The sequence below is a fragment of the Bombina bombina genome, chromosome 1, assembly GCF_027579735.1.
Source record: "Bombina bombina isolate aBomBom1 chromosome 1, aBomBom1.pri, whole genome shotgun sequence".
In the NCBI taxonomy this organism is placed as follows: Eukaryota; Metazoa; Chordata; class Amphibia; order Anura; family Bombinatoridae; genus Bombina; species Bombina bombina.
Genome location: NC_069499.1, coordinates 653,729,131 through 653,743,193, shown reverse-complemented (window position 1 = coordinate 653,743,193; position 14,063 = coordinate 653,729,131). Strand labels below are relative to the sequence as shown.

The 14,063-nt window shown below is 40.9% G+C and overlaps 1 protein-coding gene across 1 annotated transcript in view; it reads right to left on the bottom strand.

Moving 5' to 3' along the window:
- The window catches only part of STAG2 (stromal antigen 2), an 848,979-nt gene that overhangs the window by 388,645 nt on the left and 446,271 nt on the right, over positions 1-14,063 (bottom strand). The window lies entirely within an intron of this gene.

The window sequence follows — 14,063 nt, the reverse complement described above, 5'->3', positions numbered from 1 at the left end:
ACCACTGCTTGAAGAACCTTTCTCCCAAAACCAGCCTCAGAAGAGGCAAAAGTATCAAATTTGGAAAATTTGGAAAAAGTATGAAGAGACGACCAAGTCGCAGCCTTGCAAATCTGTTCAACAGAAGCATAGTTTTTAAAAGCCCATGTGGAAGCCACAGCCCTAGTAGAATGAGCCGTAATTCTTTCAGGAGGCTGCTGTCCAGCAGTCTCATATGCCAGGCGGATGATACTCTTCAGCCAAAAAGAAAGAGGTAGCTGTAGCTTTCTGACTCCTACGCTTTCCAGAAAAAACAATGAATAATGAAGATGATTGACGGAAATCCTTAGTCGCCTGCAAGTAAAACTTCAAGGCACGGACCACGTCCAAGTTATGTAACAGACGCTCCTTCTTAGAAGAAGGATTAGGACATAAAGAAGGAACAACAATTTCCTGATTAATATTCTTATTTGAAACAACTTTAGGAAGGAATCCAGGTTTGGTACGTAAAACCACCTTATCAGAATGAAAGATAAGATAAGGCGAGTCACATTGTAACGCTGAAAGCGCAGAAACTCTACGAGTACGCTTAGCCAGGGTAGATATAGCTCCCTCCACCTTAGGGACCGTCTGCCAAGAGTCCCGAATGGTGTCTGATATGGGATACATTTTCTTGAAATTAGGAGGAGGAGAGAATGGTATACCCGGTCTGTCCCATTCCGAAATTCTTTTAGGAACCGGAAAAACATCAGTGTAAGTGGGTACCTCTAGATATTTGTCCATTTTACACAATTTCTCTGGTGGAATCACAATAGGGTCACAGTCATCCTGAGTCGCTAAAACCTCCCGAAGTAACAGGCGGTGGTGTTCAAGCTTAAATTTAAAGGACATGACGTCCGAATCTGTCTGAGGTAACATACTTCCTGGGTCTGAAAGTTCTCCCTCAGACAACAATTCCCTGACCCCCAACTCAGAGCCCTGTTAGGGTACATCGGAAATGGCCAACAGAGCATCAGAGGACTCAGTATTCACATTAATTCCTGTCCTACTACGTTTACCCTGTAACACTGGTAACTTAGATAATACCTCTTTAAGGGTAGTTGACATAACTGCAGCCATATACTGCAGAGTAAAAGAATTAGACGCATTTGAGGAACTCAGCGTTGCTTGTGTGGGCGTTAAAGGTTGTGACACTTGGGGAGAATTAGATGGCATATCCTGATTCTCTTCAGACTGAGAATCATCCTTAGGCACACTTTTATTACCTAAAATATGTGTAAGGCCCTTTCAGTACACGAGGTACACAAAGTAAGAGGGGGTTCCACAATGGCTTTTAAACACATAGAACAATTGGTTTCCTCAATGTCAGATATGTTGAACAGACTAGTAGTAGCCACAATAGTCGAAAATCACCTCATATATTGATTCAAACAACTTTTAGAAAAAGTGTACTGCGCCTTTAAGAAATAAAAACGCAACAATTTTTTCTCAAACTGCACTAAAACGTTTAAAACGCTAAACAATAAAATATAATAATTCAATTGGCCCAAAAATTATTGCACCCTATAAGTAAAAGGTGAAATTACCCTCTAAGAGACATTTTATTCAAAAAATATATCTTAACAGAAAAAATGACCCCTGCACCTCGCCACAGCTCTGCTGTGGCGCCTACCTGCCCCCAGGGTACTGAAAAATGACTCGACAATGATCCGGTGATTAGAACACAACTTTAGGCCCCACCGGAGCTAATGCCTGCTGCCTTCTTAGTCAGAGTAAACTGCGCGTCTGAGCACGCTAAATAGGCCCCGCCCATCATGGACGTCGTCTCAACAGTCTGTTTAACCGCATGGGAAGCGGTTTGCAAAATAAGCCATGTGGTCCCCTGTACTTAAAGTTCTTTAACCAAAAACTGCAGCCCTACTGACTTTAACTAATAAATAAATCAATGTCAAGCTGCCTCTCCCAGTGTCAAGCCCCATACAGATTTGGCAAAGCAAAATGTATAACACAGAGGAATTTCAGTAACACCCTCAGTGATACAGATCTACTGCTTACCCTTTCCCTTGCAGGGAAAAATGTCACCCGGTTCTGATATAACAAGTATCCTCAGAAATAAAAGACTGAACATACCTCAATGCTGCTTGTAGCATGACACTGTTCTCCACACTGAAGATTTCTCTTGCACTTGATCTGGTAAGATCATTAACCTCAGGGCAGAAATCTTCTTCATTCCATATTTCCATGAGGAAAATAGTACTCACCGGTACCATTTAAAATAAAAAACTTCTTTATTGAACAATCTAAAACTAACACCTCACTTTACCTCTTCCTATTACTAACACAGGCAAAGAGAATGACTGGAGGGGGAGGGAAGGGAGTAGCTATATATATATATACAGCTCTGCTGTGGTGCTCTTTGCCACTTCCTGTTAGCAGGAGGTTAATATCCCACAAGTAAGGATGAAATCCGTGGACTCGTCATCTCGTAGAAGAAAACAAATTATGCTAACCTGATAATTTCATTTACTTCTGTATGAGGAGAGTCCACGGCATCAATGTTTACTGTTGGGAAGCTTAAATATCCCCCTACTTCCCTCATATCCCAGTCATTCTGCCAAGGGAACAAGGAACAGTAGGAGAAATATCAGGGTAGAAATGGTGCCAAAAGAGAAAACCTAATTTTGGTCCGCCCATCGGAGTATACGGGTGGGGGTCGTGGACTCTCCTCATACAGAAGGAAATTAAAATATCAGGTAAGCATAATTTATGTTTTCCTTCTTAATATGAGGAGAGTCCACGGCATCATTACTTACTGTTGGGAAAACTATACCCAAGATCTAGAGGACACTGAATGATAACGGGAGGGGTAAAGAGAGGCGGACCCTAATCTGAGGGCACCACAGCCTGCAAAACCTTTCTCCAAAAAGCTGCTTTGGCTGAAGCAAAAACATCAAACTTGTAAAATTTATAAAAAGTATGTATGTAAGGACGACTAGGTAGCCGCCTTACAAATCTGATCCATAGAGGCCTCGTTCTTAAAGGCTCAACAGGAAGCCACCGCTCTAGTTGAATGAGCCGCAATCCTCTGAAGAGGTCTAAGCCCCGCTGACTCATAAGCTAACTGTATAACACTCCTCAACCAAAAAGATAAGGAAGACAAAGAAGCCTTCAGACCCTTACGCTTCCCAGAGAAGATAACAAACAAGGAAGAAGTTTACCTAAAATCCTTAGTAGCTTGAAGATAAAACTTCAAAGCTCGAACCACATCCAGAATATGAAGTAAACGTTCCTTCGAATAAGAAGGATTAGGACACAAGGAAGGAACCACAATCTCGTAACTGATGTTGCGATCAGACTCAACCTTAGGGAGAAAACTCAAGCCGGTAGATAGGACAGCCTTATAAGTGTGGAACACCAGATAAGGAGGCTCACATTGCAAGGCAGCTATTTCAGAAATTCTGCGTGCAGACGCAATAGCCAATAGAAAAAAAAAACTTACAGGACAACAATTTGATGTCAACCGAATGCATAGGCTCAAACAGAGCCCGTTGCAAAAACTTAAAAACAAGATTCAAACTCCAAGGTGGAGCATTAGATCTAAACACAGGTCTGTACCTAATCAGGGCCTTAACGAAAGATTGCACGTCAGGGAGCTCTGCGAGCCTCTTGTGCAACAAAACAGAAAGGCCAAAATCTGTCCCCTCAGGGAACTGGCAGAAACGCCCTTCTCCAGACCCTCCTGGAGAAAAGAAAGTATCCTGACAGTCTTAACCTTATGCCAGGCTAAACCACGCTCTTCACACCAGTATAAGTAAACTCTAACACCTTATGATAGATGCAACCCTCTCAATAACACTCTCAGAGAAACCTCTCTTGGCTAGGACTAAGCATTCAATTTCCACGCAGTCAGCCTCAGAGAATCTAGATTTTGATGAACAAAAGGACCCTATTGCAGCAGATCCCTGCGACAAGGTAACTTCCACGGAGGAGATGAAGACATCCCCACCAGGACCGCGAACCTCTGCCACGATGGAGCAATCAATATCACTGATGTGGGCCACTACACGGTGGGAAAATGTAAATCAGGATAAACCTCCAAAGTACTGCTAATACATCTATTAACTCTGCTTGAGGATCCCTGGATCGCGACCCATATCTGGGTAGCTTGGAATTGAGCCAGGACGCCATGAGATCTATCTCCGGCATCCCCCAACTGTTGCAAATCTCCGCAAACAACTCGGGATGGAGAGACCATTCCCCCGGATGAAAGGATTGTCAGCTGAGGAAATCCGCTACCCAGTTGTCCACACCGAGAATGTGGATCGCTGACAGCAAGCAGATGTGGGCCTCCACCCACCCACTCCAGAATTCGAGATACTTCTCTCATTGCTAGGGAGCTTCTCGTTCCCCACTGATGGTTGATGTAAGCCACAAAGGTTATGTTGTCTGAATAGAATCTGATAAAAGAAGAGGCCAAGCCTTCAGAGCATTGAAGATTGCCCGAAGTTCCAGAATGTTGATCGGGAGGAAGGATTCCTCTCGACTCCACAGGCCCTGTGTGCCTTCCTGGCACCCCAAACAACTCCCCCCCCCATCCTGATAGACTTCCGTCAGTAGTCACAATCTCCCATGATGGTCTCAAGGAGGATGACCCTTGGGATAGGTGATCTGGACAGAGCCACCAGGAGAGCGATTCTCTCGACCGGTTGTCCAGAGAAATCTGTTGAGAAAGATCAGAATGATTGCCTTTCCACTGTCTCAGCATGCACAGCTGTAGTGGTCTGAGATGGAATCTTGCAAAAGGAATGATGTCCATGCTGGACACCAGGAGACCTATCACCTCCATATACCGAGCCACAGAGGGCCTTAAGGAGGTCTGGAGGGCAAGACAAGCGGAAGTTAGCTTGTAATGTCTCTGGTCTGTAAGGAAAATCCTCATAGATATGGAGTCTACTATAGTACCCAGGAATTCCACCCTGGTACTGGGAATAAGAAAACTCTTTCCTAAGTTTATCTTCCATCCATGAGATCGAAGAAGAAACAGAAGAGATTTTGAATGGTCCTCTGCCAGACAAGATGGTGCTTGAACCAGAATATCGCCCAAGTATGGAGCTACTGCTATACCTCTGGTTTTGGCAACTGCAAGAAGAGCCCCTTCGTAAAAATTCTTGGAACAGTAGCTAGACCAAACGGAAGTGCAATAAACTGGAAGTGCTGGTCCAGGAACGCAAACCTTAGAAACTTGAAGTGTTCCTTGTGGATTTGAACGTGAAGGTATGCATCCTTCAGATCTATAGTAGTTATGAACTGTCCTTCCTGAAATAGGGGAAGGATGGACCTTATCGTCTCCATCTTGAATGAGGGGACAGATAGAAATTTGTTTAACCCCTTAACGACCAAGGACGTGCCAGGTACGTCCTGCAAAAACTGTCAGTGACAATGGACGTACCTGGCACGTCCTTGGTCTAATTGAGTGCTGGAAGCGATTGTGATTGCTTCCAGCAGCTCTCAGGGTATTCCAGTGATGCCTAGATATTGAGGCATTCTGCAATACCCTTTTTCAAGCATACGATGCAGAGAGAACCACTCTGTGGCCCTCTCTGCACTGGTAGCGATAGTGCCGATCGTTGGTGGGTGGGAGCTTAGCAGGGAGGCGGGTGGGCAGCCGATCGCTACCCGGCATCCGGTTCCTTTAAGTGCAATGTGCACGCAGCAACCACTACCACCAATGATCCCTGAATTGTAGGAGAGAGAGGGGGGGGGGGGATTTTAAAAAATAAATATGTATCAAAGGATCTGGGAGGGGGGCAGCTAAACTACAGAAAAAGCTCTATTTTATAATTTAAAAAAAAAAAACGTTTTTGGGGGCAAACCGGCTACTGGCAGACAGCTGCCAGTACCAAAGATGGTGGCAAATAAGTAGCGGGGGGAGGATTAGAGAGCTGTTTGGGGGGGGGGAACAGGGAGTCCATCACAGCTGAATAAATATTTAAAAAAAAAAAAAAAACACAACTTATTTTAGTACTGGCAGACTTTCTGCCAGTGCTTAAGATGGTGGGGACAATTGTGGTGTGGGGGAGGGAAGAGAGCTGTTTGGGAGGGATCAGGGGGTGGGATGTATCAGGTGGGAGGCTAAAGCTAAAATTAACCCTGCAAGCTCCCTACAAGCTACCTAATTAACCCCTTCACTGCTAGGCATAATACAAGTGTGCTGCGCAGCAGCATTTAGCGGCCTAATTGCCAAAAAGCAACGCCAAAGCTATATATGTCTATTTCTATACTAAGGGGATCCCAGAGAAGCATTTACAACAATGTGTGTCATAATTGCACAAGCTGTTTGTAAATAATTTCCGTGAGAAACCTAATTTTGTGAAAAAAAGTTTGTTTAAAAGTGAACAATTTATTTATTTTTATCGCATTTGGCGGTGAAATGGTGGCATGAAAAATACCAAAATGGGCCTAGATCAATACTTTGGGTTGTCTACTACACTAAAGCTAAAATTAACCCTACAAGCTCCCTAATTAACCCCTTCACTGCTGGGCATAATACACGTGTGGTGCGCAGTGGCATTCAGCGTTTTTTGTTTTTTTTTTTATTGCATTTGGCGGTGAAATGTTGGCATGAAATACACCAAAATGGGCCTAGATCAATACTTGTGTTGTCTACTACACTAAAGCTAAAATTAACCATACAAGCTCGGGTTTTAAACCCCTTCACTGCTGGGCATAATACACGTGTCAGGAGGGAGGCTGATCTCTACACTAAAGCTAAAATTAACCCTGCAAGCTCCCTACAAGCTACCTAATTAACCCCTTCACTGCATAATATAAGTGTGCTGCACAGCGGCATTTAGCGGCCTCCTAATTACCAAAAAGCAACCCAAAGCCATATAAGTCTGCTATTTCTGAGCAAAGGGGATCCCAGAGAAGCATTTACAACCATTTGTGCCATAATTGCACAAGCTGTTTGTAAATAATTTCAGTGGGAAACCTAAAGTTTGTGACAAAATTTGTGAAAAAGTGAAAAAAAAATTTTATTTGATCGCATTTCACAGTGAAATGGTGGCATGGAATATACCAAAATGGGCCTAAATCAATACTTTGGGTTGTCTTCTTAAAAAAAAAAACATAATATATGTAAGAACTTTCCTGATAAATTCATTTCTTTCATATTGGCAAGAGTCCATGAGCTAGTGACATATGGGATATACAAAACAAATGGGGGAGGGGTGCGCTCAAATCAGAGCTGTGAGTGGGACTATCTATAGCTAATAGCTAATAATGTGGTTTCTATTCGTGAAATGTAAATATTTAATATATATTTAAAGGCTCATTACTGGTAGCCTATAATGTGTGTGGTTATCCGTGATTTTAGACAATATATATTGTGGGAGATTCCTCAGTAGGATATGTATCAAATTGGTGTGCAATGTGATGTGATACAAATTGGTGTATGTATACACTGTGATACAAGATAGCAATGCTATAATAAAGCAATATTCAAATAGCGGAGACAAGCAATGTGTAATGTGCAGAAAAAAGACAGGTGCGTATAATGAGTAAAATATATTTTACTACAAATAGATAATAAATCTGTTGTACAGATACATCCAGGTTAGTTTATAACAAATATGCAAACAAATAAAATGAACAATTATATAGATCAAATCAAATAATGCACTGTGCCATTAAAATTGCTTGTCAGCATAGACAGAAAAGACGCACTAGGCTGGCTGATATGTTATGGACACTCTTGTCCGTACAAATTGAGTCCTTGACAAATTATGTCCTTGAAAAGATATCACAATTACAGTTCAGCATGACATATAAAAGATTAAAAGTTTAAAAGTTGTGGCCACAACTATTTGTAGGGATCCAAGGAGCTAACTTCCTGTTTACATAGCTTATAGTATCCCGTTAATGAAATAAAATATGCAAAGTTCTTATGATGCTCACCCCTACCGGACTACCGATATCCCTTACCTCCTCTTCCAATTCCGTGGGTTATGGGAAGGTTGTTATTGACCCGGGATGGCGTCTCCGTTCGGCGTGTTGCAGTGTAGCTGTGATAATTTGTGAGCGTCTCACCTTTGAATTTCCCGGTCAGTCCTTCCTACCCTGACGTTTACACAAAGTCGTCACGTGGTTCTCGGAGGTCCAATCGGATAGCCGGGTCGTTGGGGGAGTGGTGCAATAGCGGTTTGTGTGGATTTCTTGCTGGAGCCAAATTCGATCACACTAGATTATAAAATCTATGCGTTTCAGCGCTGGGTATGCGCCTTTATCAAGACTTCCTCTTGATAAAGGCGCATACCCAGCGCTGAAACGCGTAGATTTTATAATCTAGTGTGATCGAATTTGGCTCCATTGTTTGTGCCAAGCATTTGGAATATTTTACCAACACTAAGGTGTAAAAATAAATGTTTAATTTTTAAACTACCTGCTGCCGGTGCTCCTGATTTCCACTTTGATTCTACATTGACTGTTTGCCCATTGTGAAGCACGGCTAGCACTAGAATTTTATGCTGTGTTCAGGACTGTAAACCCGGTATTCTGTTCCGGAACGAGCAGAGGCAGTAGTGAGCTGACGTCATCGGACGCACGCACCAGAAGCGCAACCGCGCCCCCCTATTGCTATAGGCTGAGGAGGGTATGGCAGGCTGATTGGAGGAACAGAGGACGCTGAGACACGGGAAAGGTGTCGGAAGAGATCCAGGAGAGGATTGTAACAGCGTGACACACTCAGCCTCTACCCTGGGACCGGCAGGCATATACAGGGGGGCACGGTAAGAATACCTTTAATTGTTACTATATGGGACTGGTTGCCATTGTAAATGGGTACACGCTACTAATACTCACTACAGTGTGGGCTTTATGCCAGCTTTTTATATGCTTTTCAGTATTGCCATCATCTTTATTTGCTGTGAAATCTTGTTGAACATTTGTATATCTTTTCAAGGACATAATTTGTCAAGGACTCAATTTGTACGGACAAGAGTGTCCATAACATATCAGCCAGCCTAGTGCGTCTTTTCTGTCTATGCTGACAAGCAATTTTAATGGCACAGTGCATTATTTGATTTGATCTATATAATTGTTCATTTTATTTGTTTGCATATTTGTTTTAAACCTGGATGTATCTGTACAACAGATTTATTATCTATTTGTAGTAAAATATATTTTACTCATTATACGCACCTGTCTTTTTTCTGCACATTACACATTGCTTGTCTCCGCTATTTGAATATTGCTTTATTATAGCATCGCTATCTTGTATCACAGTGTATACATACACCAATTTGTATCACATCACATTGCACACCAATTTGATACATATCCTACTGAGGAATCTCCCACAATATATATTGTCTAAAATCACGGATAACCACACACATTATAGGCTACCAGTAATGAGCCTTTAAATATATATTAAATATTTACATTTCACGAATAGAAACCACATTATTAGCTATTAGCTATAGATAGTCCCACTCACAGCTTTGATTTGAGCGCACCCCTCCCCCATTTGTTTTAGATTTCTACACTTTCTGATACTGGGAGCATATCAGAATTAGGGGCTGCCCAGTTGAGTTCTGCACATATATCACCACGCACCCTATTAGCATATGGGATATACAATCCTACCAGGAGGGGCAAAGTTTCCCAAACCTCAAAATGCCTATAAATACACCCCTCACCACACCCACAATTCAGTTTAACGAATAGCCAAGCAGTGGGGTGATAAAGAAAGGAGTAGAAAGCATCAACAAAGGATATTTGGAAATAATTGTGCTTTATACAAAAAATCATAACCACCATAAAAAAGGGTGGGCCTCATGGACTCTTGCCAATATGAAAGAAATGAATTTATCAGGTAAGTTTTTACATAAATTATGTTTTCTTTCATGTAATTGGCAAGAGACCATGAGCTAGTGACATATGGGATATCAATACCCAAGATGTGGATCTCAAGAGTCACTAGAGAGGGAGGGAATAAAAATAAAAACAGCCATATTCCGCTGAAAAAATTAATCCACAAACAAAAAAAAAGTTTATTTTCATTTTGAAAGAAAAAAGCTTAAACCAAAAGCAGAAGAATCAAACTGAAACAGCTGCCTGAAGAACTTTTCTACCAAAAACTGCTTCCGAAGAAGCAAATACATCAAAACGGTAGAATTTAGTAAATGTACGCAAAGAGGACCAAGTTGTCGCTTTGCAAATCTGATCAACTGAAGCTTCATTCTTAAAAGCCCACGAAGTGGAGACTGATCTAGTAGAATGAGCTGTAATTCTCTGAGGCGGGGCCTGACCCGACTCCAAATAAGCTTGATGAATCAAAAGTTTCAACCAAGAAGCCAAGGAAATAGCAGAAGCATTCTGAACTTTCCTAGGACCAGAAAATAAAACAGACTGGAAGTCTTACTGAAATTTTTAGTAGCTTCCACATAATATTTCAAAGCTCTTACCACATCCAAAGAATGTAAGGATCTCTCCAAAGAATTCTTAGGATTAGGACATAAGGAAGGAACAACAATTTCTCTACTAATGTTGTTAGAATTCAAAACTTTAGGTAAAAATTTAAAAGATGTCCGCAAAACTGCCTTATCCTGATGAAAAAACAGAAAAGGAGACTCGCAAGAAAGAGCAGATAACTCAGAAACTCTTCTATCAGAAGAGATGGCCAAAAGAAATAACACTTTCCAAGAAAGTAGTTTAATGTCCAAAGAATGCATAGGTTCAAATGGAGGAGCCTGTAAAGCCTTCACAACCAAATTAAGACTCCAAGGAGGAGAAATTGACTTAAAGGGACATTAAACACTAAATACATGCTAGATAGAATGATACATTCAAAGAAAAGATTAGTCCATGACTAACATGTAGATGTATTTTTTAAAGTTTCATTAGTTGTTTAAAAAGTGACAAAATAAGTGTAAAGTTTTAGTGTCTATAAAACACTGGGAGCTGACATGTTGTAACTTGTGTTACCTTCTCTGCTGTGGCCAATTAGAGACAGTTATAAATAGGTCACTAGAGTGTGCAGCCAATGGTTGTGCTGGATTTAACAGTGTTCTGCACTTCCATTTCTAACAGGAACTGAAATGCTCACAATTTCAGAATGGAATTGCAGGCAAAGAGAACAAAAAAAATAATGAAAGTATATTGCAGAGCTGTTTTATATATACAATTTATCATTTTATATTACCATCTCAAAGTGTTTAATGTCCCTTTAATGACAGGCTTAATACGAATTAGAGCCTGTACAAAACAGTGTATATCAGGAAGTATAGCAATCTTTCTGTGAAATAATAGGAGCTTGAAAAAGGAATTGAAACGCGTTGCTCAGTTGAACTATATTAATATTGAACATTGGTATCTATGAATTTGAATTTATGAATTTGAATTTTAAAACAACTTTTTGCAGCTTTTTTGTAGTTTTTATCCACCTTTCACAGGTGTATCCTGTTTGGTGCCTTGAATTTTACATCACTCTGGGCTACTCTCTGTAGTGAGCTGGTGTTAAGGCTGTGAGAAGAGCCTGTGTGGATCCTATACACACTGGGGCACCTGTGTTTGATGAGAATCGGGCGTGGCGCTGATCTTTCAGTACCTATGTGTAAGTACTGATATTTGTTTGTTGTATAAACTATATACACCAATTTCAAGTGGACGCTTCTGTCTCCCACCTAGACGCTGCTCAGGACCAGCTGGGAGGAATCAGAAGATTTTTCTTGCTTATCATCGTGCATTGTGCTTTTGTGGAAAGCTTGGGAAGGACATCGTTTGGGACTTTCCTTTTGGGACTAATTACAAAGTTTCCATCTGAGTCCTCAAAACTTACACTTTATTTTGTGATCATATTTGTCCTTTTATCAATTTATGTGGTATTAATTTAGATGTGCTATTAATTTAGATGTGTTTTATAAGTTAGGGCCGGTCACTATCAATTGTATTAAATAAATAAATGTTAGATTCATAATTTTAGAAAGAGTATTTTCAAATTGTTCATTTCATGTTTTTAAGCATTATAAAATACAATATATATTCTAATCATATGTGGTTTGTTTCACGTTTGTATTCACCACTAATTTAATTTAATCGAAGTATATGGGAATTAATTTTAACCCTTTGGTGTGAGGACCTATAAAAAACCTCTGCATTTGAATATATTAGATTTAAATTTTTGCACATGGTCAAACATTCAGAATTCTGAGTTTATTTTAAAACCCCTTTTTAATTGTTTACTTTAGCATCCAATTTGCGCACTTATATTTTGTATTATATTTAAATTTTTGTCCTTTTGGAAGTAATATTGGGAATCTTCCTTATATATAGGTGTTTGTATTAAATTCATTTTGCGCTGGTCTCTAATTGTTTTATTTTCTTCAATAAAACAGAAAGAGCAGAGATTTGTCCTTTTAAGGAACTTGCAGACAAACCCTTATCCAAACCATCCTGAAGAAACTGTAAAATTCTAAAAGAATGACAGGAGAATTTATGAGAAGAACACAATGAAATGTAAGTCTTCCAAACTCTATAATAAATCTTTCTAGAAACAGATTTACGAGCTTGTAACACAGTATTAATCACCGAGTCAGAAAAACCTCTATGACTTAGAACAAAGCGTTCAATTTCCATACCTTCAAATTTAATGATTTGAGATCCTGATGGAAAAACGGACCTTGAGATAGTAGGTCTGGCCGTAACGGAAGTGGCCAAGGTGGGCAACTGGACATCCGAACCAGATCCGCTTACCAAAACCTGTGTGGCCATGATGGAGCCACCAGCAACACAAAAGACTGTTCCATGATGATTTTGGAGATCACTCTTGGAAGGAGAACTAGAGGCGGGAAGATGTAAGCAGGATGATAACACCAAGGAAGTATCAATGCATCCACTGCTTCCGCCTGAACATCCCTGGACCTGGATAGATATCTGGGAAGTTTCTTGTTTAGATGAGAGGCCATGAGATCTATCTCTGGAAGACCCCATATCTGAACAATCTGAGAAAACACATCTGGATGGAGAGACCACTCCCCTGGATGTAAAGTCTGGCGGCTGAGATAATCCGCCTCCAAATTGTCTACGCCTGGGATATGCACCGCAGAGACTAGACAGGAGCTGGATTCCGCCCAAGCAAGTATCAGAGATACTTCTTTCATAGCTTGGGGACTGTGAGTCCCACCCTGATGATTGACATAAGCCACAGTTGTGATATTGTCTGTCTGAAAACAAATGAACGGTTCTCTCTTTAGCAGAGGCCAGAACTGAAGAGCCCTGAGAATTGCACTGAGTTCTAAAATATTTATTGGTAATATCGCCTCTTGAGATTTCCAAACCCCTTGTGCTGTCAGAGATCCCCAAACAGCTCCCCAACCTGAAAGACTCGCATATGTTGAGATCACAGTCCAGGTTGGCCGAACAAAAGAAGCCCCTTGAACCAAACGATGGTGATCTATCCACCATGTCAGAGAGTGTCGTACATTGGGATTCAAAGATATTAATTGTGATATCTTTGTATAATCCCTGCACCATTGATTCAGCATACAAAGCTGTACAGGTCTCATGTCAAAACGAGCAAAGGGGATCGCGTCCGATGCTGCAGTCATGAGACCTAAAACTTCCATGTTCATAGCCACTGAAGGGAATGACAGACTGAAGGTGTCGGCATGCTGCAACCAATTTTAAACGTCTCTTGTCTGTTATAGACAGGGTCATGGACACTGAATCTATCTGGAAGCCTAAAAAGGTGACCCTTGTCTGAGGAATCAAGAAACTTTTTGGTAAATTGATCCTCCAACCATGTTTCCGAAGAAACAGCACTAGTTGATTCGTGTGAGATTCTGCAGAACGTAAAGACTGAGCTAGTACCAAGATATCGTCCAAATAAGGAAACACCGCAATACCCTGTTCTCTGATTACAGATAGTAGGGCACCCAGAACCTTTGAAAAGATTCTTGGTGCTGTTGCTAGGCCAAATGGAAGAGCAACAAATTGGTAATGCTTGTCTAGAAAAGAGAATCTCAGAAACTGAAAGTGTTATGGATGAATCGGAATATGAAGGTATGCATCCTGCAAGTCTATTG